At 39.0% G+C, this 26,371-nt stretch overlaps 1 protein-coding gene across 2 annotated transcripts in view; it reads right to left on the bottom strand.

Annotated features, from left to right (window-relative positions):
* The window catches only part of LOC120415125 (MOB kinase activator-like 2), a 262,174-nt gene that overhangs the window by 129,466 nt on the left and 106,337 nt on the right, over positions 1–26,371 (bottom strand). The gene's annotated exons all lie outside the window — the stretch shown is intronic.

The raw sequence follows: 26,371 nt of genomic DNA, 5'->3' as shown, positions 1-26,371 counted from the left end.
TTCTTCCCCAAAATTCGATACTTCAAAAGCAGACACATTACCTGTAATTTTTCCCAACCAACAACTCAATAATTCACCACACAAATCGGTATCGTCTGGCCACTTTGCGCCAAAACTTTGTCGACTAAAAGCATCCGAGCCCGCAACAAACTCCTCCGCAATGACACCTGAGAACCATCTTGGACAGCCGAAGACCGTCAACGACAACCCGGCGAAAAGACCGCGGAGAAGAAAAGTTTTAATTTATCGCTCCGGCCGAGACGGGGACCTCCCGCAGAGCTTCCTTCCCGGGGATGTTCGCAACACCACTAGGCATTAATCTTAATTACTTGCTTCGGGTGCGGAGAGTCCATCCTCTTGGGAAGCCAGGACGACCAAGAATGCCGCATAATTGGCGGAGAAATTGCCTGGAAGGTCCCAAATTTACGGGGTTCGTAGCCTACAATTAGGACACCAAATCTGGGGTTCTGTATCGAACCAACCCCCGAAAAGTGACCCAAATTTCAAACGCCTACCACCGCGGGTTTGTTTCCGTCGAGTTGCACAATACTCCTATAAAGCTCAAACTCGTACATAAATATGTTTGTGTAGATTAATTAAGGCCCCCGAAAACAGCCGGCGAAGCCTAAGCCGCGGAGAAACCCGACTCGAAGCCGCCCGCCGCATGTGTGCGAATCCGGTCGTAACAGTTTGCCGAGCAGCGCTTCTTATCCAACCGCGCTTTGCCCCAGTGCAAACGAGTTCAACCTGGTTTTGGACTTGAACCTTTGCCGGTTGTAATCGTATTATAATCCATAGGAACCCGTGCACGGAAACAACTTGTTTTAGCAACAAAATTAATATTTTGGATTCCTGCCTTTATAAAGTGTCACGGTTTCGTAACATAACAAGAAATTATTAAGTCCTGGCAAAATTTGCGAAAATTTAGTATGTTTTTTCCTTAAATGACGATTTTTTCTTTTTTTCCGTGTGTTGATCACCACGTGATGAACCTCATTTACATACATATGCGCTTGGAGCTAGTCAGGTATTGTACGACCTGCGGGATTACCCGCGCTAAGTCCTGCTTCTCTTCGCCTAAGTTCAGTGACGTCGACACAGTAAAAAAATCATGGTATTATTACCTCTGAAAATGTGTAATTTTGCCACTGTTCTTGTCTAATGTCACTTTTTTAGTCCAAATTGAGGTAAAATTACAGCACCTTCCAAAATTACATCTCCCATTTTACACAATTTTTTACTGTGTAAAGCGAAACATTATTTTTAACCGAAGCGTTACGGCTGCATGTCAAAATACCTTAACAGTGATAACTAAAAACATAATTTTGGGGAAAAAACATTTTCTGTCAGATCTACAAATAAGCTTTACCTAGAAATATAGATAATCACATAATCACAACCATGAGCAGGCGTTACGTTTTGTAATTTGTAAATTTCTCCAAACATACATAATACAGAGAAACCAATTTTAACGCGATGGCGTTACACTTTTTGTTTCGAAGATTTCTCATAAACAATACAATATTTTCGCAAGCTTCAAAAAGCTTTTCAAAGATCTGAAGTTATTTTATTGTTTTGGAGAAATCGAAGAATTACAAAATATAACGCCTCCATGTAAAAAATGCCTTCCTGTATACTGATTTACTTCGCAAAAGAAGCAGGCGTTACTCTTTTATTTTATCGATTTCTTCGCAATCTTTTGATAGAATTATATGATCATCGAGTGTTAATCTACGTTTTTTTCTGATTTGTCGATTTCTCTGGAACGACGCAACATTTTTGAATTTTTAAAAGCGATTTGTAGGTTTTGTTCAGATCTACAAAACGCATTTTGAAGCTTGCAAACATATTGTATGGTTCAAGAGAAATCTACGAAACAAAAAGCGTAACGCCACCGCGTAAAGAGTGGCTTCTCTGTACTGATTGACCTTACATAAAAAGCAGGCGTTACGCTTTGCATTTTATCGATTTCTTCAAATCAAAGCAATCTTTTGAAAGAATTTGTTATTCATCGAGTGTAAATCTACATACAGAGAAACATCTTTTTACGCGGTGGCGTTACGCTTTTTGTTTCTTAGATTTCTCTCTAAAAATTTTAGTCTTAATGAAAAAAAAACTGAGCGTAACGTGTCTACACTTGACCTCATAACCTTTCGTCAGAGAGATGCTCTAACTTTCCGAAATAGGACCAGGTTTTGAAGTCGGTTGCAAAATTAGTTTTACAAATTACCCCTTCTCTTGGAACGTGCGATAGGCTGCGCGCGAAGCAGGTTAAGTGCCCTCTGAATTTTGGCCCAAAAGGTCGGCTACTTAATTCACGAGGCGCTATTATTTTCAAAATAAGACAGACATTTGGTCGAATTAATCGTTTCGTCGCATCATTTTGTTAAAATTCTTATGAATGAACCAACGATGAATACAAAAATGTTACTAAGCAGTTCTCTACGGAATCGGTATTTTTTCTTTAATTTTTTTTTGTATTTTTTAATCCGGCTGAAACTTTTTTGGTGCCTTTGGTATGCCCAAAGAAGCCATTTTGCATCACTAGTTTGTCCATACAATTTTCCATACAAATTTGGCAGCTGTCCATACAAAAATGATATGTGAAAATTCAAAAATGTGTATCATTTGAAGGAACTTTTTGATCGATTTGGTGTCTTCGGCAAAGTTGTAGGTATGGATATGGACTGCACTGAAAAAAATGATACACGGTAAATTTTTTTTGCTGATTTTTAATTTCACTTTGTCACTGAAACTTGTTTTGCAAAAAAAAACACTATTTTTAATTTTTTTTATATGTTTTAGAGGACATCAAATACCATCTTTTCAAAAATTTCCAGAATGGGAAAAAAAACTTTGACCAAGTTATGATTTTTTGAATCAATAAAAACAAAATTTCAAAAATTTTAAATCGTGACTTATATATCTAAAGGGCGCAATATTAAATGTTTGGTCTCTTTTTAAATTTATGAAAATATTTTTTTCGAAGAGATCGGCAAATTTCACGAATGTTTCAGGTTTTAACATTGTAAATCGGACCATTAGTTGCTGAGATATAGACATTAGAAAATGGTGGGTTGTTTGGGTGAGACTTAGAAAACATCAATTTTCTTGTTTTTAAACCTTTGCATGGCAATATCTCAGCAACTAAGGGTCGTATCAACAAAGTCCGAAAAAGCAAAATATAGAGAATTTTCTCAGCTCTTCAAAAATATTTTTTTCAAGAGTGGGCAAACATGGGCACTATTTTTAAAAAAAATCGATAACTGCGACTATTTTGAAAAATAAAAAAAATTTAGAAATAAAATTTCATAAAAAAGGCTATAACTTAAAAACGGTGCACTTTATCAAAATTTCACTGAAGTACTTTTTGATTGCAAATTTGATGTTACATCGAAAAATGAAATTGAAGAAAATTGCGGCCAATATTTAAATTTTTGGAAAAAAATGTATTGATTCAAAAAATCATAACTCGCTTAAAGATTTTTTGCCCATTCTGGAAATTTCTGAAAAGTTGGCATTTGATGTCCTCTAAAACAAATCAAAAAATAAAAAATAGTTTTTTTTTTGCAAACCAAGTTTTAGTGACAAAAAGTTAAATTAAAAAGCAACAAAAAAAAATTTACCTTGTATCATTTTTTTCCAGTGTAGTCCGTATCCTTACCTACAACTTTGCCGAAGACAAAAAATCGATCAAAAATTCCTTCAAAAGATACAGATTTTTGAATTTTCACATATCATTTTTGTATGGACAGCTGCCAAATTTGTATGGAAATTTATACGGACAAACTAATAATGCAAAATGAGAGATGACAAAATTAAGATCAGTTCAAAATACATGCCGGGACCGTGGTGTAGGGGTAAGCGTGGTTGCCTCTCACCCAGTCGTCCTGGGTTTGATCCCAGAAGGTCCCGGTGGAAAATTTTGAGACGAGATTTGTCTGATCACGCCTTCCGTCGGACAGGGAAGTAAATGTTGGTCCCGGTCTAACCTAGTGGTTAGGTCGTTAGCTCAGTCCAGGTGCAGGAGTCGTCTCCCTGGGTCCTGCCTCGGTGGAGTCGCTGCACTATGGGGTATTTCCATATAAGCGAGCGGCCAAAAATATTTTTTTTGCTTTTTTGTGACTTTTTTGTGTTGTTTGTACTTAGTATAATGAAAACAAATTAATTTTGATATTTTTCAAAAAAAAAGTTTAATTTTTGATTTTTTCATATATTTGAGGCCACATGCATTAAAGTGGTGAATTTTAATATTCTTGCTCTGTCTATTTGATGCACGGAATGGCGGTTTATGCTATGTTAAAGTTTCTGATTTACGTTCAATCTCCCTCCCCTTCCTCTTGAGTTAAAATCCACCCCTCTTTGAAGACCCCCCCCCCCTCCCCCTCCAATTAAAATTTGATTTTTGCGGTGTTTTAGAATTTTAGACGGTTTATTTTATGGAACATTGTATGGATTCTCGTCCACGTTTTTTGTTGATCCACGTTTTCCACGATAAATTCTTCTAAATCAAAATCACAATGTAACCGATTGTCGTTAGATTACTCAAAATATGAACTTCTTCTATGGGCTTTTGTATACCTCGTTTTGAAGCTACAGAACAACATCGGTAGTTTTTCCTCTGTGGTTTTTCCCTGAGTTGATCATGTGATGGTTCTGCAATGTTGTAATTCTTACAAATATACTCGAAAGCAGTTCTCACGTTTCAGAATAGTGCTTCGTTATATCGTACAGGGACACTACGGTATTATTATCCATATTTTCAAAAGAACACAACAACGAACTGATATGAATATTCGACGAATCGTTTCTGTAAAATACTTAGAATAGGAATTTCTAATTTTATTAAACGTACCTAAGTACCAACAAAGTCATGAATATCAAATCAATTTCAAAACATGCATAGCAGGTACGTCATTTCTGCCTTCGCAGGTAAATAATGTGATTTTAACCAAGCGTATACGCGAAATCATTAATTTCCTTGCATGAATCAAAATGTTCAAAATGGAATAACTCAAAAAGTGCACATAAGTGCACTTTGAAATTTGGAGACAAGTTAGGACATGGTTCAAATTTTAAGCTGCAAAATTTTCAGATCGCACAAATGCACACAAAAAAAGTACTCCATTAACAAAGTTGAAAAAAACAAAATTTTGAATAAAAATCCATCGTTTTTGATTTTTATTATTTTTTTTAGCCTGTAAAAGTGTGTTTTGTAAAATGTTATTGAAAAGTATAATCAATTACCTTTCTGAATATATATAATGATGCAGGAAAAAATACATAAACAGCTACACAGTACAACTATGAAAAATAATCATTTTTTTTTGTCAAAAAACATGTTTTTTCTTACCATTTTCGCCTTTGAAAGTCTGCAATTCAGTGAATTCTGAACCTACAACTTTCAAACTCCGGATTTTTCTTAGTTAGAATGTTTATTTTCGAAAAAAAATACCAAAAAAATAATTAGAATATGTCGGTTTTTCGATTTATGGCCGCCCGAAACCCCATAGTGCGCTGGTAGGCAGTTGGACTAACAATCCAAAGGTCGTCAGTTCGAATCCCGGGGTGGATGGAAGCTTAGGTGTAAAAAGAGGTTTGCAATTGCCTCAACAATCAAGCCTTCGGACACCTAGTTTCGAGTAGGAATCTCGCAATCGAGAACGCCAAGGCAATGCTGTAGAGCGAATAATTTGATTTTGTTTTTTTTTTATTTTTCAAAATACATAGCCTACGTATTTCAACGGCCATTATGATGTACATATAGGTCATTTCACCGAAAGGACAAACCCAGTTTTTTTATCCATACAATTTTTATGGCTTCAATTCAAAACAAAAAACCCTTTTAATACAAAAAGAAAAAGCGACAAGCTAGTAGTTCTCATTTATGACATGACAAATTGTCCATTTTCGACTTTTGAACAATTCGACCATTTGTCTTTCGACCTTTTTATCCATTCGCCCCTTTTCGAGCATTTGTCATACAATCCATATTAACGCCACAAGAGCATATTAAATGAACTTTCCGCCAAAGTACCAATTCGACGAGTCGACATTCGACCAAACGACCCTAACTACTTTCTTTCGAGAAGAAATTCCGCGTAACGCCGGATCTGCACAGTTAGTCAGCCGAAACTCGCACCGTGTGTACAGGGCATTGCTTTCTAGTTCGGCAACTCAATCTGGGCTGCCAATTTGGGATTTATGCTGCTCTCGCGCGATGCTGGCTGAGGGGCGATGATTATGCTGATGATGGCCATATTGTCTCGTTGATTCGATGTGGGGATTTGGGGCCACCGTTGGGCGCGCGATCTGGAGCGTGATTGATGCGCGGCAATTGGACGCGCGCGCGCCAGGTGGTGCTGGTTCAGGGTTGGTCTTTGTTGACGGCGGGATTCGGTGGGAATCGGAGTGCACGCGGATTGAGACGGTGGACACACTCGGTCACGGTCTACATTGTGTGCGCAGGTCATGATCCATCTCGCAGATTGAAACACAAAGCGGTTGTTTTTACGAAACGAGCAGCAAAACAGCTGTGATTCATTTTGGAGCCAGTGTACACGTCTACACCGAGCTATAAATCATGTCCAAATCGCATTTGGACAGAAAGCGTAATGCTTCGTGAAAGCATAATTGAAATCGAGCTTCGCACTACATTACACGATGAATGAAAACGCGTCAAGTCAAGTGCGAAGAACTTTATCACTGCCAGAACGTGCTCCACATCAACATAGCGTACCTCTCCAACAATTTTTCCAGCAAGTTTTGTATTATTACTTTTCGCTACACCGACCTCGCGCCGACGACCTCCTGCTCCTCCCACTCACATCAAAAACGATTTCGCAAAGAGCATTCTTGTGTTTTCGTTGGCGCGTTTGGCTTGGTGGCGCCAGACCACCCACCCCCAACCCCCTCAAACTTCTCTCGATTAGTTCCACTAGCTTGACTCGGATATCCTGCGAGCTCTGCTGCTCGTGTGGTACTGAAGCTTGACGCTTGGCGGAGCCCATTCTTGAAGAACACGGCGGTATGATATCGCACACGTGTCACGGTTCTATGGGTTTACATATTCCATCTTTCGCGAGTTTTGGACAGTGAAATCTCGAAAAGGTCGCTTCCTCTTCACGAAGAACCTTTTCAACGACATTTAGAAAGGCTCTTGTTGGAGGATTGCTGGATTCATTGGAGAGCCACCACTTTTTGAGGGTTTTTTGGAAATAATTTCATATCGCATATCAATCGAACTTAAAGTACCATGCGATCCACACGAATTAATTTCTAACAAACTTTTTAGACTACCCAAAAAAGGTTAGGATTACCCTAATCGCCAAAAACAAAATACGGATCTTATGATTTTGACCTACGAATAATAATGTGTAACATTTCGTCAAAAAGTATGTAAATTTACATCTTTTTTATGTAGTTGTGTGTCTTTCACACAAATTGAGGTAACGGTACATAGCAAAAAGTTTAAATTTACTCGTCATGGAAATTGTGAATCACACGATAACTCGGTTGATGTAATCGACTGTATCACACGTAAAATCATGTTTTTACGCAGGATTGTGCAAATTTACATCAAATCGTATTTAAATTAAAATGATTAACGACGTGCAAAAGTGTTACATCATTATCATTAATGAATCTGAATTTTTTTCTGTGTATAAAAAATTGTAATATTACACGAATAAATGCACAGCAAAAAAAAAGGTTACATTACATATGGGAATATTAACAGATTTTTTGTCAGAAGAAGTGTGTAATTTCACTTCTTTAAATGTGAAAAATTACATCTTTTTACGTGCAGTTTAGTTTTTTTCTACTGAGCAGTTCTCTAGGATTTCGGTCATTCGATTTTTTTTTGTATTTTTTAATTCGACTGAAACTTTTTTGGTGCCTTCGGTATGCCCAAAGAAGCCATTTTGCATCATTAGTTTGTCCATATAATTTTCCATACAAATTTGGCAGCTGTCCATACAAAAATGATGTATGAAAATTCAAAAATCTGTATCCTTTGAAGGAATTTTTTGATCGATTTGGTGTCTTCGGCAAGTTGTAGGTATGGATACGGACTACACTGGAAAAAAATGATACACGGTAAAAAAAAATTTGGTGATTTTTTTATTTAACTTTTTATCACTAAAACTTGATTTGCAAAAAAACACTATTTTTAAATTTTTTTTTATATATGTTTTAGAGCATGAGCATGAGCATGAGCATGAGAGACCACCCATGGTTGTCCTTCTCCGTTGCTGAACAGGACCATAATATCCCATCAGCACAACCGGTCACACGCTTCAATGATCAAATGATGTTTCCCTTATCAACAGCATGCATGAATGCGCTGAAAAGATAAAACATCACGATCATCAAAACTAGAGCCGGTGCGAATAGGAAACAGTCGTTGGCCACCAACGGCGCCCGCCATGTCAGTTTGTAGATCTCGAGGGAATGGGACGGGAATGTTAGTTAGCACAGGCTGCTACCAAGGGTGGGTTCTATACGATATCCACACCCCCGCGTGTGCCGGAAAACTACTTCTACTTGGGATTTTGTTAGTGGGTAAGGGTAATGGCCAGGATTCAACATAGAGGATGATGATGCGACCCAATAATCAATAAATTTTGTTTAATGGTGTGATGTATTATGCATTCTCAAGGCAAACAGTCGGAGTATGCGGATGAGACTATTCCCGGTTATTTGGTGTTGAGTTTAGCATAAATGATTTAATCTTAGACAGCCGGCTGTGGAAAGATAAAACCAACTAAAATGCGAAAACGCGAAACCGCCCGGATCGAAATACACGCACAATCGGGGGGACAACAAAGACGGAAACGGCAACGAAAATCCTGCGCGAGGACCGCGACGCACACCGTTCAAATTCTCCAACTCAACTGTCAAACATCCCGAAACCGCCCGGATCGAAATACACACACAATCGGGGGGACAACAAAGACAGAAACGGCAACGAAAGTCCTGCGTGATGACCGCGACGCACACCGTTCAAATTCTCCAACGCAACTGTCAAACATCCCGAAACCGCCCGGATCGAAATACACACACAATTGGGGGGGACAACAAAGACGGAAACGGCAACGAAAATCCTGCGCGAGGACCGCGACGCACACCGTTCAAATTCTCCAACGCAACTGTCAAACATCCCGAAACCGCCCGGATCGAAATACACACACAATCGGGGGGACAACAAAGACGGAAATGGCAACGAAAATCCTGCGCGAGGACCGCGACGCACACCGTTCAAATTCTCCAACGCAACTGTCAAACATCCCGAAACCGCCCGGATCGAAATACACACACAATCGGGGGGACAACAAAGACGGAAACGGCAACGAAAATCCTGCGCGAGGACCGCGACGCACACCGTTCAAATTCTCCAACGCAACTGTCAAACATCCCGAAACCGCCCGGATCGAAATACACACACAATCGGGGGGACAACAAAGACGGAAACGGCAACGAAAATCCTGCGCGAGGACCGCGACGCACACCGTTCAAATTCTCCAACGCAACTGTCAAACATCCCGAAACCGCCCGGATCGAAATACACACACAATCGGGGGGACAACAAAAATGGAAACGGCAACGAAAATCCTGCGCGAGGACCGCGACGCACACCGTTCAAATTCTCCAACACAACTGTCAAACATCCCGAAACCGCCCGGATCGAAATACACACACAATCGGGGGGACAACAAAGACGGAAACGGCAACGAAAATCCTGCGCGAGGACCGCGACGCACACCGTTCAAATTCTCCAACGCAACTGTCAAACATCCCGAAACCGCCCGGATCGAAATACACACACAATCGGGGGGACAACAAAAATGGAAACGGCAACGAAAATCCTGCGCGAGGACCGCGACGCACACCGTTCAAATTCTCCAACACAACTGTCAAACATCCCGAAACCGCCCGGATCGAAATACACACACAATCGGGGGGACAACAAAAACGGAAACGGCAACGAAAATCCTGCGTGAGGACCGCGACGCACACCGTTCAAATTCTCCAACGCAACTGTCAAACATCCCGAAACCGCCCGGATCGAAATACACACACAATTGGGGGGGACAACAAAGACGGAAACGGCAACGAAAATCCTGCGCGAGGACCGCGACGCACACCGTTCAAATTCTCCAACGCAACTGTCAAACATCCCGAAACCGCCCGGATCGAAATACACACACAATCGGGGGGACAACAAAGACGGAAATGGCAACGAAAATCCTGCGCGAGGACCGCGACGCACACCGTTCAAATTCTCCAACGCAACTGTCAAACATCCCGAAACCGCCCGGATCGAAATACACACACAATCGGGGGGACAACAAAGACGGAAACGGCAACGAAAATCCTGCGCGAGGACCGCGACGCACACCGTTCAAATTCTCCAACGCAACTGTCAAACATCCCGAAACCGCCCGGATCGAAATACACACACAATCGGGGGGACAACAAAGACGGAAACGGCAACGAAAATCCTGCGCGAGGACCGCGACGCACACCGTTCAAATTCTCCAACGCAACTGTCAAACATCCCGAAACCGCCCGGATCGAAATACACACACAATCGGGGGGACAACAAAAATGGAAACGGCAACGAAAATCCTGCGCGAGGACCGCGACGCACACCGTTCAAATTCTCCAACACAACTGTCAAACATCCCGAAACCGCCCGGATCGAAATACACACACAATCGGGGGGACAACAAAGACGGAAACGGCAACGAAAATCCTGCGCGAGGACCGCGACGCACACCGTTCAAATTCTCCAACGCAACTGTCAAACATCCCGAAACCGCCCGGATCGAAATACACACACAATCGGGGGGACAACAAAAATGGAAACGGCAACGAAAATCCTGCGCGAGGACCGCGACGCACACCGTTCAAATTCTCCAACACAACTGTCAAACATCCCGAAACCGCCCGGATCGAAATACACACACAATCGGGGGGACAACAAAGACGGAAACGGCAACGAAAATCCTGCGCGAGGACCGCGACGCACACCGTTCAAATTCTCCAACGCAACTGTCAAACATCCCGAAACCGCCCGGATCGAAATACACACACAATCGGGGGGACAACAAAAATGGAAACGGCAACGAAAATCCTGCGCGAGGACCGCGACGCACACCGTTCAAATTCTCCAACACAACTGTCAAACATCCCGAAACCGCCCGGATCGAAATACACACACAATCGGGGGGACAACAAAGACGGAAACGGCAACGAAAATCCTGCGCGAGGACCGCGACGCACACCGTTCAAATTCTCCAACGCAACTGTCAAACATCCCGAAACCGCCCGGATCGAAATACACACACAATCGGGGGGACAACAAAAATGGAAACGGCAACGAAAATCCTGCGCGAGGACCGCGACGCACACCGTTCAAATTCTCCAACACAACTGTCAAACATCCCGAAACCGCCCGGATCGAAATACACACACAATCGGGGGGACAACAAAGACGGAAACGGCAACGAAAATCCTGCGCGAGGACCGCGACGCACACCGTTCAAATTCTCCAACGCAACTGTCAAACATCCCGAAACCGCCCGGATCGAAATACACACACAATCGGGGGGACAACAAAAATGGAAACGGCAACGAAAATCCTGCGCGAGGACCGCGACGCACACCGTTCAAATTCTCCAACACAACTGTCAAACATCCCGAAACCGCCCGGATCGAAATACACACACAATCGGGGGGACAACAAAAACGGAAACGGCAACGAAAATCCTGCGCGAGGACCGCGACGCACACCGTTCAAATTCTCCAACGCAACTCAACGCTGAAAAGATAAAACATCATGATTGCTAAAGCTAGATCAGTTGCGTATAGGTAACAGTCATTGGCCACCAACGGCGCCCGCCATGTCAGTTTGTAGATCTCGATTTTAAGGGACGGGAATGTTAGTTAGCGCAGGTTGCTACTAGGGCAGCTGATTTACTCTGTGCTTACACCCCACGAGCGCCAGGAACCTGAAAATTTGTTAGTAAGGTAGGGTATTTGGTCAGGATTCACCATAGAAGATGATGATGCGACCCAAAATCAAAGTGTTTGTTCAATGCGTTTATGTATTAATCTCAAGGCAAGCAATCGGATGCTGCGGATGAGACATTTCCCGTTTATCGGTTGTTAAATTTTAAATGATATGGTTTAATCTTAGACAGCCGGCTGTGGAAAGATAGAACCAAAATCATTTGTAATTAAAAATTGAAGTATTAAACAGTGTAATTTTAACTTCAGATGATTGCACGAGTTTTAAATGATTGATGTTTAGTGAGGTACTTATCAACTTTGCGAACGACGATTTGTTTATCGATGTTTATCGATATGAAATGGAATGATAGAGTTTTGTTGTTGTTGCACACCGCGACGGACGCGAAAAATCGACGGAAAGGCATCGCAAATCGGACTGGCTAGCTGTCATCGGGACAACCAGAGCCAGCCGCACCTTCAAACACACTCACGCACGCGGAAAAAAACGAAAAACACACTGCGACGGACGCGAAAAATCTTGCGACTCGGCGGAAAGGCATCGCAAATAGGTCTCAATCCTTTTTTTCACTTTGCAAACCATCACAACCATCTGCTCGCACTGATGGAACATAATTGAATGATTTTCCCCCGTCCGGCGCGTTGAAAAAGATTTCATAATAATAATTTAAACTCAGGATAACTACCCAAATTCTTTTTCTGAGGTGTTTCCCGTTTAGATGCATTTCACTTTTAGCTTTCTTAAATAATGCAAAACGCGGTTCAAAAACTAATAAACACAAAATTACCCGTTCGAATCAAAGAAATCTACAATAAGTATTACTATTTCCGAAGGCAACCAGCAGAACACGACACGATCTTATGATTATTATTTAAATTAAAATATTGAAATTAAACATGTGTAATGTGGTGCAATACTATGAATAGGAATTACAATCGCGTTGAATTTAAATTGTTTACCGCGCCTTAAACGTGGCTCACATGCTAACTTTTTTTTTTTTTTTATATATGTTTTAGAGGACATAAAATGCCATCTTTTCAGAAATTTCCAGGTTGTGCAAAAAATCATTGACCGAGTTATAATTTTTTTAATCAATACTGATTTTTTCAAAAAATCAAAATTTTGGTCGCAAAAATTTTTCAACTTTATTTTTTGATGTAAAATTGAATTTGCAATCAAAAAGTACTTTAGTGAAATTTTGATAAAGTGCACCGTTTTCAAGCTATAGCCATTTTTATGTAACTTTTTTCAAAATAGTCGCAGTTTTTCATTTTTTTAAATTAGTGCACATGTTTGCCCACTTTTGAAAAAAAAATATTTTTGAAAAGCTGGGAAAATTCTCTATATTTTTCATTATTGAACATTGTTGATACGACCCTTAGTTGCTGAGATATTGCCATGCAAAGGTTAAATAAACAGGAAAATTGACGTTTTCTAAGTCTCACCAAACAACCCACCATTTTCTAATGTCGATATCTCAGCAACTAATGGTCCGATTTTCAATGTCAAAATATGAAACATTTGTGAAGTTTTCCGATCTTTTCGAAAACAATATTTTCAAAATTTTCAAATCAAGACTAACATTTCAAAAGGGCCAAACATTCAATATTACGCTCTTTTAAAATGTTAGTCTTGATTTGAAAATTTTGAAAATATTGTTTTCGAAAAGATCGGAAAATTTCACAAATGTTTCATATTTTAACATTGAAAATCGGACGATTAGTTGCTGAAAAATGGTGGGCTGTTTCTGTGAGACTTAGAAAACATCAATTTTCCTGGTTTTACACCTTTGCATTGCAATATCTCAGCAACTAAAGGTCGTATCAACAAAGTCCGAAGATGCAAAATATAGAGAATTTTCTCAGCTCTTCAAAAATATTTTTTTCAAAAGTGAGCAAACATGTGCTCTAATTTAAAAAAATGAAAAACTGCGACTATTTTAAAAAAGTTACATAAAAATGGCTATAACTTGAAAACGGTGCACTTTATCAAAATTTCACTTAAGTACTTTTTGATTGCAAATTCAATTTTACATCGAAAAATAAAGTAAAAAATTTTTTGCGACCAAAATTTCAATTTTTTGAAAAAAATAGTATTGATTAAAAAATTTATAACTCGGTCAATGATTTTTTGCACAACCTGGAAATTTCTGAAAAGTTGGCATTTTATGTCCTCTAAAACATATCAAAAAATAAAAAAAAATTAAAAATAGTGTTTTTTTGCAATTCAAGTTTTAGTGATAAAAAGTTAAATAAAAAAATCACCAAATTTTTTTTACTGTGTATCATTTTTTTTTCCAGTGTAGTCCGTATCCATGCCTACAACTTTGCCGAGGACACCAAATCGATCAAAAAATTCCTGCAAAAGATACAGATTTTTGAATTTTCATGCATCATTTTTGTATGGACAGCTGCCAAATTTGTATGGAAAATTATATGGACAAACTAATGTGTGTGTGTGTGTGTGTGTGTGTGCAACCAACCAAACGGGACCACGCGGTCACTTCTTACAAATTGAGTTGTTTCCATGTATTTATATTTTACATTCTATACATGCAAATAACTCGCATAGGCATTTGGCAAGTGTTAGCTCTGCCGAGCTTCGGTGACCCATTTCTACGCAGGCTAGCCGTGCGCGAGGTACCTCAGCTTGAATCGACAAGCCCCGCTCTAAAGAACGTTTGCGTCGATCGGATTCAAACGTTATTTAGAACTTCCGAGTCCTTGTCAAATGGACAAAGACCCAGCACGTATATAGTTTGTAGTAATAGTATTCCTAATTTTACCAATCCAAAGGACGGGGGATCGAACCCCGACTTTGATTTTTTGTTCATGTTTAGTGTTTCAAAAATTCATACTTTCTGAACTTTCTCGTTTGGAGCAGATGGGAATCGAACCCAGGATCATTCGCTTACAAAGCGAACACCGTAACCAGTCAGCTACGGCTGCTCCATATTTCCAATTGGAAGTTTCTCACCCGAAAAGCAGAATCATCCGTCAAACCGGCACCGGCACAGTCGCATTGGACTCGACCAAAACGATAAGGGCGTTGTAGCTTGAAGATGTCAACCGCAATTGATGACTCCCGTCGGATGTTACAGGTCATCATAAAATCTGCAAGAACATCGCAGGAACCCACCACCGTACCGAGCTCTTGCACTATCGTTCATTCGAAAAACACAACAACACGAACACTTTTTCAAAATTTTCGAACCGCGTATTCTCGGACACCGGAGTTGACACCCATTTCAAAACAAAAAAAAAATCTTCTTCAAGCAGCTTGACAAAAGATCTGCCATCGTAATCAAAATTATATGGACAAACTAATGATGCAAAATGGCTTCTTTGGGCATACTGTAGACACCAAAAAAGTTTCAGTCGGATTAAAAAATACAAAAATTAAAATTGAAGAAAAAAGACCGATTTCGTAGAGAATTGCTCTACTTGAATTGATGTAAAATTGCATAGAAAATTAGGTAAAACTTTCCAACCATCAAAAATTCAACTTTTTCACTGTGTTTTATTTCTGCTGTTTACTAGCAATTACCAAAACCTTGAAACGACACACATGTGGTGCAATTACATACATCGAACGTGCTGCTGCTTTCCAACAGCGACTGCATTTGTTTGCAGAAAGCCCACCATGAAAGTAAACCTTGTCACTTGTGTACCAGACACAAGTGAAGAACTTGTGCAAGAACGTTCACGATACCTACCGAGAGAGCATATCCAAACATTTTGGTGTACACCACAGATGATACACACGGTCTGTGTACAGATTTCGAAAGAATGCACTGTTACATCTTCAAAGGGACTGAGTAGGGCAGAGGTACCTATTTTCATCGCATTTGGACCGATCCACTCAAAAAAGGTCCACTTCCCCTAGCTTTTCTTTTCAACTTTTCACGTGCAGGTAGCAGCTTTGGCAGATGTACAAGTGCATCGGACCAGACAATGCGCTCTCGCGCGCGCTCTCAAAGGTTTACATAACAAACTCATACAAAGCGGCCGCTCCGCTCAAGTGTTTTTCGGGTTCATTGTTTATCCGTCAGCGGACGGAGACAAACTGAGACGCGGTTGCCGGGCCTTCTGTTGTTTGTAATAGAAGGACAATTTCGACACACACACACAAGTGTCAGTGTGGAGGCTCTGTGCCAGCAGTGCCAACACGGACATAAATAATGGCCCAATGTCCTCGTCGGTTACTGCAGAGCGGGTTGGCCTAGTTTTGTCGGGGTTTGCCGGGGAGTTTGGGAATTGGGTCAGGGATGCTGGAGAGGCGTATTTTGTTGAGCTGTTTGTCTGGCTTTTGCAAAATTAGGCAATTGGTTGAGGCAATATTGCAGTTCTAGTTCATCAACCAAATTTCAAAATATCATGAACTAATCCAACAAAGAACACCTTCGTTCGCACATGTGGCAAAACCAAATCACACTAGTTGATGACTAATGCTACCAATGTACTGTTATTACGGCTCGGTACTTGCCGTTCAACTCACGTCGTCCAAAACGGTTCCTACGCACCGGTCGCAGGCGTTTAGGTCATCGATCTACGGGCAGGCGGTGGTGTCATCACTGTTCACCTATTTTCGACCACGCGTTGGATTGTTCTGAAACAATTTTCGAAAACTACCAGTAGGTGCGCGATGATGTAACCCCGGCAGGTATTGAAGACGGATCTATTCTCGGAGAACGAAACTGCTTCAGAGATCATCGAAGCTCGCGCTGAAGTACCTCTCTCGGCGGTGTGCTCCAAAATGTGTCTTGAAATGTTTGCTTTTCAGAGCTCAGCGTTCACCAAATCCCGCTCAAGGTTAGCTCGGACTAAGCGCTAAACAAGGCGTTCTCTCGTCTTGAGGTTGCAGTTTCAAAGTCGAAGTCGCGCTGCCCTTCTCGAGGGAGATCCATTAGTAAGCAGGGGGGGTTTGCCTTCAAGACTAATTGAAACCTCCCGAAGGGATTGCGAGCTCCAACTTTGCTTGCGCCAAGGTATAAATCACGACCACTGATTGATGCGAACCAAAAAGTCAAAAGAACAAGTTCTTCGCCAAGAACCGGTTCTACTCGGCTCGGGGAGCTTTCTTTTATCCGTCTCGCCGTCGGAACGAAAACACCTCCTCGGGATCCAAGTCTGCAACGTCATCCTGACTCACGTATAGCAGGTCGACGGCTGTCGGCCGAAGGAGAATCATGTTTCATAATTTGCCGGGTTTTGTTGTGGAGTCGCCCGCCCCTCTCGCTTTCCTCGCGCCGTGGGTGATCCATCATGGCGATGTTTGTCGGATTCAGGGATTTACGCGGCTGGAATTTGGTGGGTTTCGGTCAATTCCGAGTTCAAGTGGCGGGAAGATCTAAACATTTTGGGGGTAATATCCGTGACGAATCCCAAGGTTTGGGGTGGGTCTCAATTACCAAGTTATTATTCTTCTAGAAGTTTGAAAGTCTAGTATCGAATAATTACAACAAATCCGGACTTCGATGCATATCTTCATTCCGCGGTTTGATGAGGAAATTTCCCTTCAATTACCAAGATGGCAATCTAGAATTGATTACAATTCCTAAACCGCTAGCTTACTGTGGATACTTTCACTTTTTCCATCATATCTTACCTCACTAGAGTACTAAGGTCCCATACAGTACCTCCAAGTCCGTACCGTTGAGGTTTACTTCTCGTGCATGTGCAACAACCACTGCCTTGTAATAACTGCTCCAAACAATGGACCATTTCGAAAGGAGAAACCTCCCCCTCCCCCCACTTCTACAAACCCCCATTAGCATACACATGATGAATGGATTTGTATGGAATCATTTTCATAATTCTTCCCTCTCGCGCGCGGTAGCCGCAATCACCGCGCACCGACTTGCGCAACGTTTGAAGACCTGATTTTGCTTTTCCTATACAACCCCGGTCACGACGGATCCGTGTCAATCCGCGAGGCAAATCACGACCATCACGCGGATCTGCCAAAACAAATTTTCCACCACGGCAGTAGTGTGTGTACTCGATGGTGGTAATAGCAAATGTATAACAAGACTAGGTAGCCAGGCACCACTCCGTGAGTCAACGGCGCATGATCCGGGAGATACCTCCGCGATCGCCGCTGAAGAGTTGCGACATCTGCACGGAAAACTTGAAAGATCTATTTGACTGTAGATTCTGTTCAAAGTCGTTGGCAAAACTTTCCGTGTACCCCACTCCGATATGATAGCTTCGATGATCCGCCGCGGCTGCACGTCTCCCAAGTCGTGCCTTCGACGCTCGATGGGAAGTAGAACATGAGAATTAATATCGCGTTCATTGTGCCGTTTGCTTAAAACTGTCGTGGTCGTCGTCTGCAGATCCGCCACGCGGCGGTGTGAGAAAAGAATACCGACCGTAATTGGAGTGCCGTCAACAGGTTGCTAACTGTGCTCCAAGATCTACGCGACGTCGTATAGCGGTATCGTGCGTCGCGCAGGAAGTGGTCTCAAAATCGGAATTTCACGCCGCACGACCAAGGTTCGCTAATTAGCTGCTCGATTGTTCCCAATCGCGGACGAAATCGGCGCGACAAGCTCGGATAGATCACGTGACCAAGTGATTACTGCCGCCGAACAACGAGGGGGGCTACACTTTGTTCACAGCTGTAGGCGACGAGGTTGCCATTTAGATCCGCTGTAATTTCTGTTCACGAACATGCTGCGGCTACGTTGGAATCTGACACTGGGCTGTAATAACGGCTCGAAGGTGGCTTGAAGCGATGGCAGTTCTTCGTATTGCGAACTAATGAGAGTACGTGCCCTGAGGTGTTCAAAAAGTATTTTGGAATGCAGTTCTAAAGATCAACAGAATCAACAAAATAATAAATCTTCAAAATTTAAATATAAAGACCATTTCAACTGTAAACCTTGAAGGCATGTCACTCATATCCCACGGCAAACTGCCTCACAACTCGGAAGACATCTCACTCTGCGGTCAGCGTCACTTCCAGCGACGTCCAAGGGAAGTAAAACCGCACATTTCCTACACCGATTCACCGAAAGCACCACTCCCAACCGGCGGCAGATTTTCACAACGACGACGCTATGCAAAATCATAAAAACCGCCACCACCAAATTACTGCCGTGGCCCTCTAGCGGCGCGGTCCAAACCGCACACTCACCAACAGTAAGATAGCGCTAATTTGGAATTAATACCTTCCGCGGCGGGTCCACCGCCGGCGATGTTTTTGCACACCGCAATAATCATCAGCAGTGAGAGGGTACGTCGGGCGGTGCGGAATTAGCCACCAAACATTGAAATTGAGTGGAGCCCGGCGGAGATGGCAGCGCGCAAACAATTAAGTTGTAACTTGCAACAACCTTGAGCGGATATCCAACGAAGGCCCAGGAAGTAAGTTCATGAATGAGATTTGAACTTGGTGGGTGCCAGCCCAGAGTTCACCGAATGTCGGTTCGTCACTGGCTTAAAAGGAAACTTTAACCTTGCTTTTTTACATTTTAAATTGTAATTACAAATTGTTTTACAGTTTAAATTCAAAAATCTTCACAGCAAATTAAAAATTTGGTAACAAAGCCTTGTTCCTGTCCCACTATACAGAATTGTAAAACGATAATATTTCACATGGGACAACTATGCATTTATTTTCAACAAAGTTCACAGCTCTTCAAACAGAATTAGTTTCTTTGTTAAAGTTCTAAGATATTTACAAAATGAAAAAAAAAACATTGTCACCTTCTAGAACCACTTCTGGATTTTTTTTTAGGAAAAAAACCAAAAACAAATATTTTTATGTTTTTATACACTGAAACATTTGTCATGTCCAGTATTTTTTTTCTTTTATATTTAATGTTATTAAATTTATAATGATTTGTGACTTTTAAAACTAATTAGTTAGTTAAGCCCATCTTTGGAATAAAAAAAAATCTTCAAAATTTTAAAACTTACATCTACCACCTATTTAAATAAATTTATTTATTTGCAAAATAATTTCTGGAGTTTTTTTGAAAAGGTCCAATAAACCCAATTTTCAGTTTTTGCTTTTTGGGTGTTTTTTAATACCCCTGACTCAAGGCGGTTTCAAAAACACTTAAAAAGCAAAAATTGGAAATTTGGTTTATTGGACATTTTCAAAAAAAACTCCAGATTTGTTCTCATGTTTTTGTAGTAACTTTACATAACTATATGAACGCTTTTTTAAATTTCTTTAAAAACAATAATTTAATACATATTTTGCAATATACCTGATAGATAACTGTTATCAATACAGCATAAAATTTTAGCACTTATTTCAAAAAATAAAATAAAAATAAAAATAAAGACATCGAAAACATGGAATTCTTCCAAACACAGCAAAAGCATTTTTAGTATATCCCTAGTTCATAAACAATTTCTGTAAAGTAAATTTAATATTGTAAGAAAAAGAATCATCATTCAAGCTTAAAACACAATATAACCTGATAAAAAAAAGAACTTAAAATAAAATTGTAATTTTTCAACTTCCAATCCCCAAAACTGTACGAAATGAACATTTTAGCAAATTTGAAATTTTTTGCATTTTTTTTAATCTGTCTAAAACTTTTTGGGTGACTTCAGTATGCCCAAAAAAGCAATTTGCATGCATTTTCCATACAAACTTTTAAACTGTTCAAAATGGCATTTAAAATTCAAAAATCTGTATCTTTTCAAGGATTTACTTAGTGTCTTCGATAAAGTTGTAGGTATGGAAGAGGAATACATAAAAAATGATACATAGAAAAACATTTTTGCTGATTTTTCAAATTACTTTTAAAATTCCGTCGTGAAACTACTTATTTTTCCTGTCATTTACAAATGACGAATAAGGTCTACTTTTATGTGCACAAAATTAACAAAATCGTATAGAAACACTTCTCAAAACAAATGCTGAAAAGTTTAACTTTTCAGCACTGGAATGGATGCTGAAAGGTTGAACTTTTCAGCACTTGTTTTCATTTTTTAAATTGTTTTTAAATTAAAGTCTGAAAAAAATAATAACAAATCTTTGAACGGGATTTTCATGTAAAATTCAATTTACAATCAAAAAATACTTAAGTTAAATTTTAATAAAATGCCCCATTTTCAAGATTTTATGTTTAAAGTCGCAGTTTGGCAGTTTAAAAAAAAATATTTATTGCCAATTTTGTTTTAATATGTAACCATTTTTTGCAATGCCGCTGTGAAACTGACAACTTTTCCTGTCCTTCTGGAGAAACGAAACGGCCTACTATTAACTACCAAAAATAACAGATTTGAAAATCAACACCTTTTAATACCAGTGCTGAAAAGTGCTACTTTTAAGCACTGAAATGGGTGCTGAAAAGTTGAACTTTTCAACACTTGTATCGAAAAGTAGGGCGTCCAAATTTTCTGGGTTTTGAATTTCCCGGGAAACGAGAAAAATATTTTTGGAATCCCGGGAAATTTATGAAACATCATAAAATCTATGTTTTTATTACATTTGTTATGTTTTTCATGCTTAAAATCATAAAATTAGCTCAATCATATTAATTATTGTAATCTACTCTTCAATCTAAACAAAGACGACAAGTTTTAAATTGCTTAAAGGGAATTAAAATATTTTTTTTTGTTCTTTGCTGTGATTTAAATTTGAAATGAACTACCAAGTGATTAAAATTAAATAAACTTATATAAATATATTTCTTTTTTATATGACATGATCAGAAAAGCTTGAAAAATTTATTTGAAAAAATCTTCATAACACAGGAGGCGACAACAAATAAAATGACACCAGTCAATGTAAAATTTTAGATAAGTTTTGAATTTGAATAAACGCTTTTTTTTTACCGTGAAAATAAAAATTTTACTTATTGTTATTTGTATTGAAAAGTTCAACTTTCACAAAAAACTTTTGCGAAAAAACATATTTTACAAACTATCTGTAAGTTAAAAAATAAAATTTCAACAGTTTTCCCTAATACACTAAATCATGCTGATATATGTCGAATACAAATTATAATGCTTTAAAATTATTATCTATTATGAGGTATTCAACTGTTCATCTATTTCCACAACCAAATCTGAATTTCCGGATAAATTTTTATTTTTTTTTCGGGAATTCCCGGGACAAATTATGAAAATTCCCGGGATTTTGTCCCGGGAATTCCCGGGATGGATGCACTATCGAAAAGTAACATTTTTCAATATTGTTTTTTGTTGAACGGTGAATTTACTTAACACATGAATGTTTGACATAAAATTCCGTTTAAAAAGCGTTTTTCGGAATTGCAAAAAATGTTGTAAGCAACTCGTTGCCAAACATGATTTTAAAGGCAGAGAAAATTCTCTACATTTTGTTAACTTTGTTGATACGGCCTTTGGTTGCCGAGATTTGGCCATGCAAAGATAAAAAGATTTAATAAAGGATAACTTTTTTAAAGGGCTAAAACACTTATTTTTGACATTTCTTTTAAAGCAGAAACCTTTTAAAACATTTTTTTTACCGTAAATTGGACCTTAGTTCGGTGATATCGGTGATCAAAAAACGATAGCTAATACAAATTCAATATCAACAAATTTAAAAAAAATAAATTTAAGGAATTTTCTCAGCTTTTCGAAAATATTTGTTTTTTTCAAATGGGCACTATTTTTTTAAGTTGAAAAACTGCTGTTTCAAAAAATTGCTTAAAACTCTTTGCTTGTAAATAAAATTTTACATTTAAAAAATAACCATAAATTGTTTACATTTTTCCGATTTTTTTTTTTGATGTTATTTTTTTCCTTGCTATTTTGAATAACCAGGCTCGCAAAATTGTATACAAAAACTAATGATGATCAATAATATCTTTTGAAACGCACAAAGTTTAGTTCAAATAAAAAAAACAAAGAAGAGTGGTTTGCGAAAAGGTAGAGAATTACACTCTCATGAATTGGTTTGAATTCGCAGTTTTTCGAGAATCCCACAATTCTACTTGGCAACGCCAATTAGAAACCCAGTTCTCCCAGCTGATTTACCCAAGACCAACTAACTGTTCTCCGCAAGGTCGCCCACTTGGCATAATCCCCGTTCCCCGCGCTAATAGCATAGACTAGAACCTTGACCTAGACACAGAACCCACAACCGCACACTCCGGGGGGACTCATGCATCTTGTTACGACCGGGAAGGCCGGGCTCTGGCTTGAGAGCGCTCTGCATAATTATTTCTCCAACCGACCGGCGTTGTCTACAATTGTGGTAGCCTCCTCACATGCGACTGCAAAACTGGGCCACATCGTGGTGCATAACTAATTAATTCGACCATGTGGGTGGGTGTGTGAGGATGATGGGGTCTTGTTTTGCCTCCAAGCACATTGTGAAAGTTTGCCCTTCTTCTGCAGAGTCGTTATGGCTTTGGGTGCTTTTTGTTTTCCCTACTTTGCTATTATTAGACAAACCACTTTCTGGGTACGAGTTGTTTGTGCTTGCTGCACAACCCCCACCCGCCGAACGTCATCAATCAATTTGCATAAAAGTGATCGATTTTCCCAACCAACCCCACAATGATGTAATACGCCAAACTTTGTATAGGTATAGGCGAAATATCACCCAACACGTTGACAGATTTGTGACTGTGCAACTGCCGGCGTTATTATTTCCATAAACTTTAGAGCGCAGAAAAAGGCCTGACATTTATGACCAACCGCGGCGGTGACGGCGGTCACAACTCGGTTACGGGGTGAGTTCAAGTCGCGTCAAAAGTGGGTCTGAACTTATGTAACATGGAGCGCGATTTGGCGCGCTCTTTTTCGAGGTTAGATAAGTATGTTTTTCGCCACGGAGGAAGGTAGTTGGTCCAATGACATTTGGCGGGTTTGCATAAATTATGTGCAGCAGCGACTCTTTCTCCTTTAGTCGGTCAAATTTCGTCCAAAGGTTGCAGTCAAAGTTGTTGTTGTCGGTTAGGTTCAGAGGAAACAAAACGGAACGGATTGTAGGTTAGTAGTGGTGGGAACTCCGTGTGGAGGAAGGATGCTGCGGCGGAAAGGATCCAGGTAGATTTGCTTTGTTTCGCAATCACTGAATGATATAATATGAGAGGGAAAACAAGGTCTCTTTCGGGAAAAAGGTTGAGATGAAAGATGAGATGGGCAAATGTCCTGGGATGGTTCCGTGTGGGTCCTAATTTTATTCTTTTTTTGACTGTTTCAGTGGAAGGTCGCAGCGTAGGCACACAGTAAACAGGAAATCGTAACGGCAGGATCGCTGAGATGTTTCATCCGTAGAACGACAACCGGTGGCAATCGGCGGGATACCCGTGGGAGGTAGGAGGAAAACAATGTTCCAAATTGGCATTAATGGTTCTGTGGATTGACAATCTGGATAGTTTGGCTTGTAGTCGAGTTGTTGCTTTGAATTTAAAACTTAGCAGTTTAGTATACTTTTGATTCTTTGAAAAAAAAAATCAAGTAATCTTCAAACTTATCTCAAGATCAAATTTAAAAAGATTTACTGAGATAGGCCATAAAATTATCATGTACAGTTCAGAATCAAATTAAAAAAAAAGATGACTTTTTTGTATTGTTGTGCTGACTCCTAAAATACTCCAACAAGTTTTAGAATGGCGGTGATAAAATATTGAGAAATTTTTGTATTTTTTTTCTACCATTCAAATTTAATTAAAATGGGATGTCAGAATTAGAATGTTATGCTTGAAGTAAGAAACTATAAAAATACAACAAAAAAAAATTTCTCCGTGATTCGATTATCCTAAGTCCCATACAAACCTACGGATAGTCGAGTCTGGACAAAAAGGTTTTTTTCAATTTTGCTTTTAAATAAAAAGTAGTGTAGAATGTTTTTTTTTTATTAAAAAAAATGTCTTCACTTTAAAAGTCATTGAGCAATTCCAGCTCAAATCAGGATCTTTTCTAGTATTTTCGTACCCGACCCTCTCCAACTTCAAAGAAACTTTTTATACATGATATCCTAGGCCTATATAAGCCATTTTTGTGTATATGGAGCCAATTGTACTCAAAAATAACATTTGAGAAAGGCGTAAGTTATTGAAATATTTTAGTATTTCGAAGCCGTTGATCGTTTCGTTGCATCGTAACAAAAAGTGGTCAAAGACAAACTTGTAGGAAATTAGAGGGCTTTCTGAAAAAATACACTGAAAGAAAAGTACACGCCACTTTTATGAGATTTTCAATTTTATAGTTTAAAAGTTAAATTTTAAGGTGATGTCACGATTTTTTTCGTTCAAAATTTTTGTGAAAAAATCCTAAAATGTGACAAAAAGACTCACGAAAAATACAGAATGGTATGCCCCCCAAAAAAAACACAAAAATCATTTACTAAAACTGTTTTTTGAAAAGTGAGCTTAACGTCACAATTTTCAAAACACGATAATAGGAATCGATTTCCTAGACAATTTTACATAAAAGTCTCCATATTGACCATTGTCCTATGTCTAATCCTTGTGAAGGAGCGCGGTTTAAAAAAAAAGTTAAAAAAATAGTTTTAATGGTTTTTGACTTGATTCTTCAGTCTCGTAAATATTTTTACCGGAAAGCTCGTCCAATTTCCCATAAGTTTGTCTTTTTTTATTCTCTTATTTTAAACATCAAAATTGAAAATAGGACAGCAAAAAAATGTGATTCGATTATCCAAAGTTTCGCCAAGGCCTTCGAATCTGGAAGTAAATATAAATTTTCAAATTCAAATTCATTTTCAATTTTCATTGCCACCAATACCAATTTTATAGAATGAATAAAACAATATCCACATTTATCATCCAATATAACATGACACTTTGAGAGCATGTAAGGAATAATATTTTTCAATGTTTTCATAATTAATTATAGTTGACTAACTTTTTTAGCCAAAATAATAATAATTATTATTTTTTTTTATTTGAGTAGAATTTTGGGGTACTTTGAACATTCTGTTTTTTTTTATTTAAACTAAAATTAGATTAACAATTTTAATAATACTTTTCACGATTTCGTGAATAAACATTCATGATAGTTTGAATAACAAATCCTGAACCCAGGAATATTATTCATGCCGGAAAAACATGATTTCATAAACCTTTCTCCATGAATAATATTAATTATTTATTAACTGATTGCTTAGTTTCTGACTTTTACCCAGTCAGAATTTATTAATTTTATTCATGAACCATAACTTTATGAATTCAGTTCACGATTTCTTTATCTATGCTATCAAACATTGAATAGGAAAATTCTTCTAAACCAGTTTTGTGAAAATATCCTGAATTAGATTCACGAATGTATTAATTTTGTTCACAAAATCATGAAAAAAGAAAAAAATAATTGAAAACGTTTCAGTTTCAAAAGAATAATTTTTATTTTGTAATTTGTATTCTGCAGACGATCGGCA

The sequence above is a fragment of the Culex pipiens genome, chromosome 2 (assembly GCF_016801865.2).
Source record: "Culex pipiens pallens isolate TS chromosome 2, TS_CPP_V2, whole genome shotgun sequence".
NCBI lineage: Eukaryota > Metazoa > Arthropoda > Insecta > Diptera > Culicidae > Culex > Culex pipiens.
This window is presented reverse-complemented; position numbering and strand designations above follow the sequence as displayed.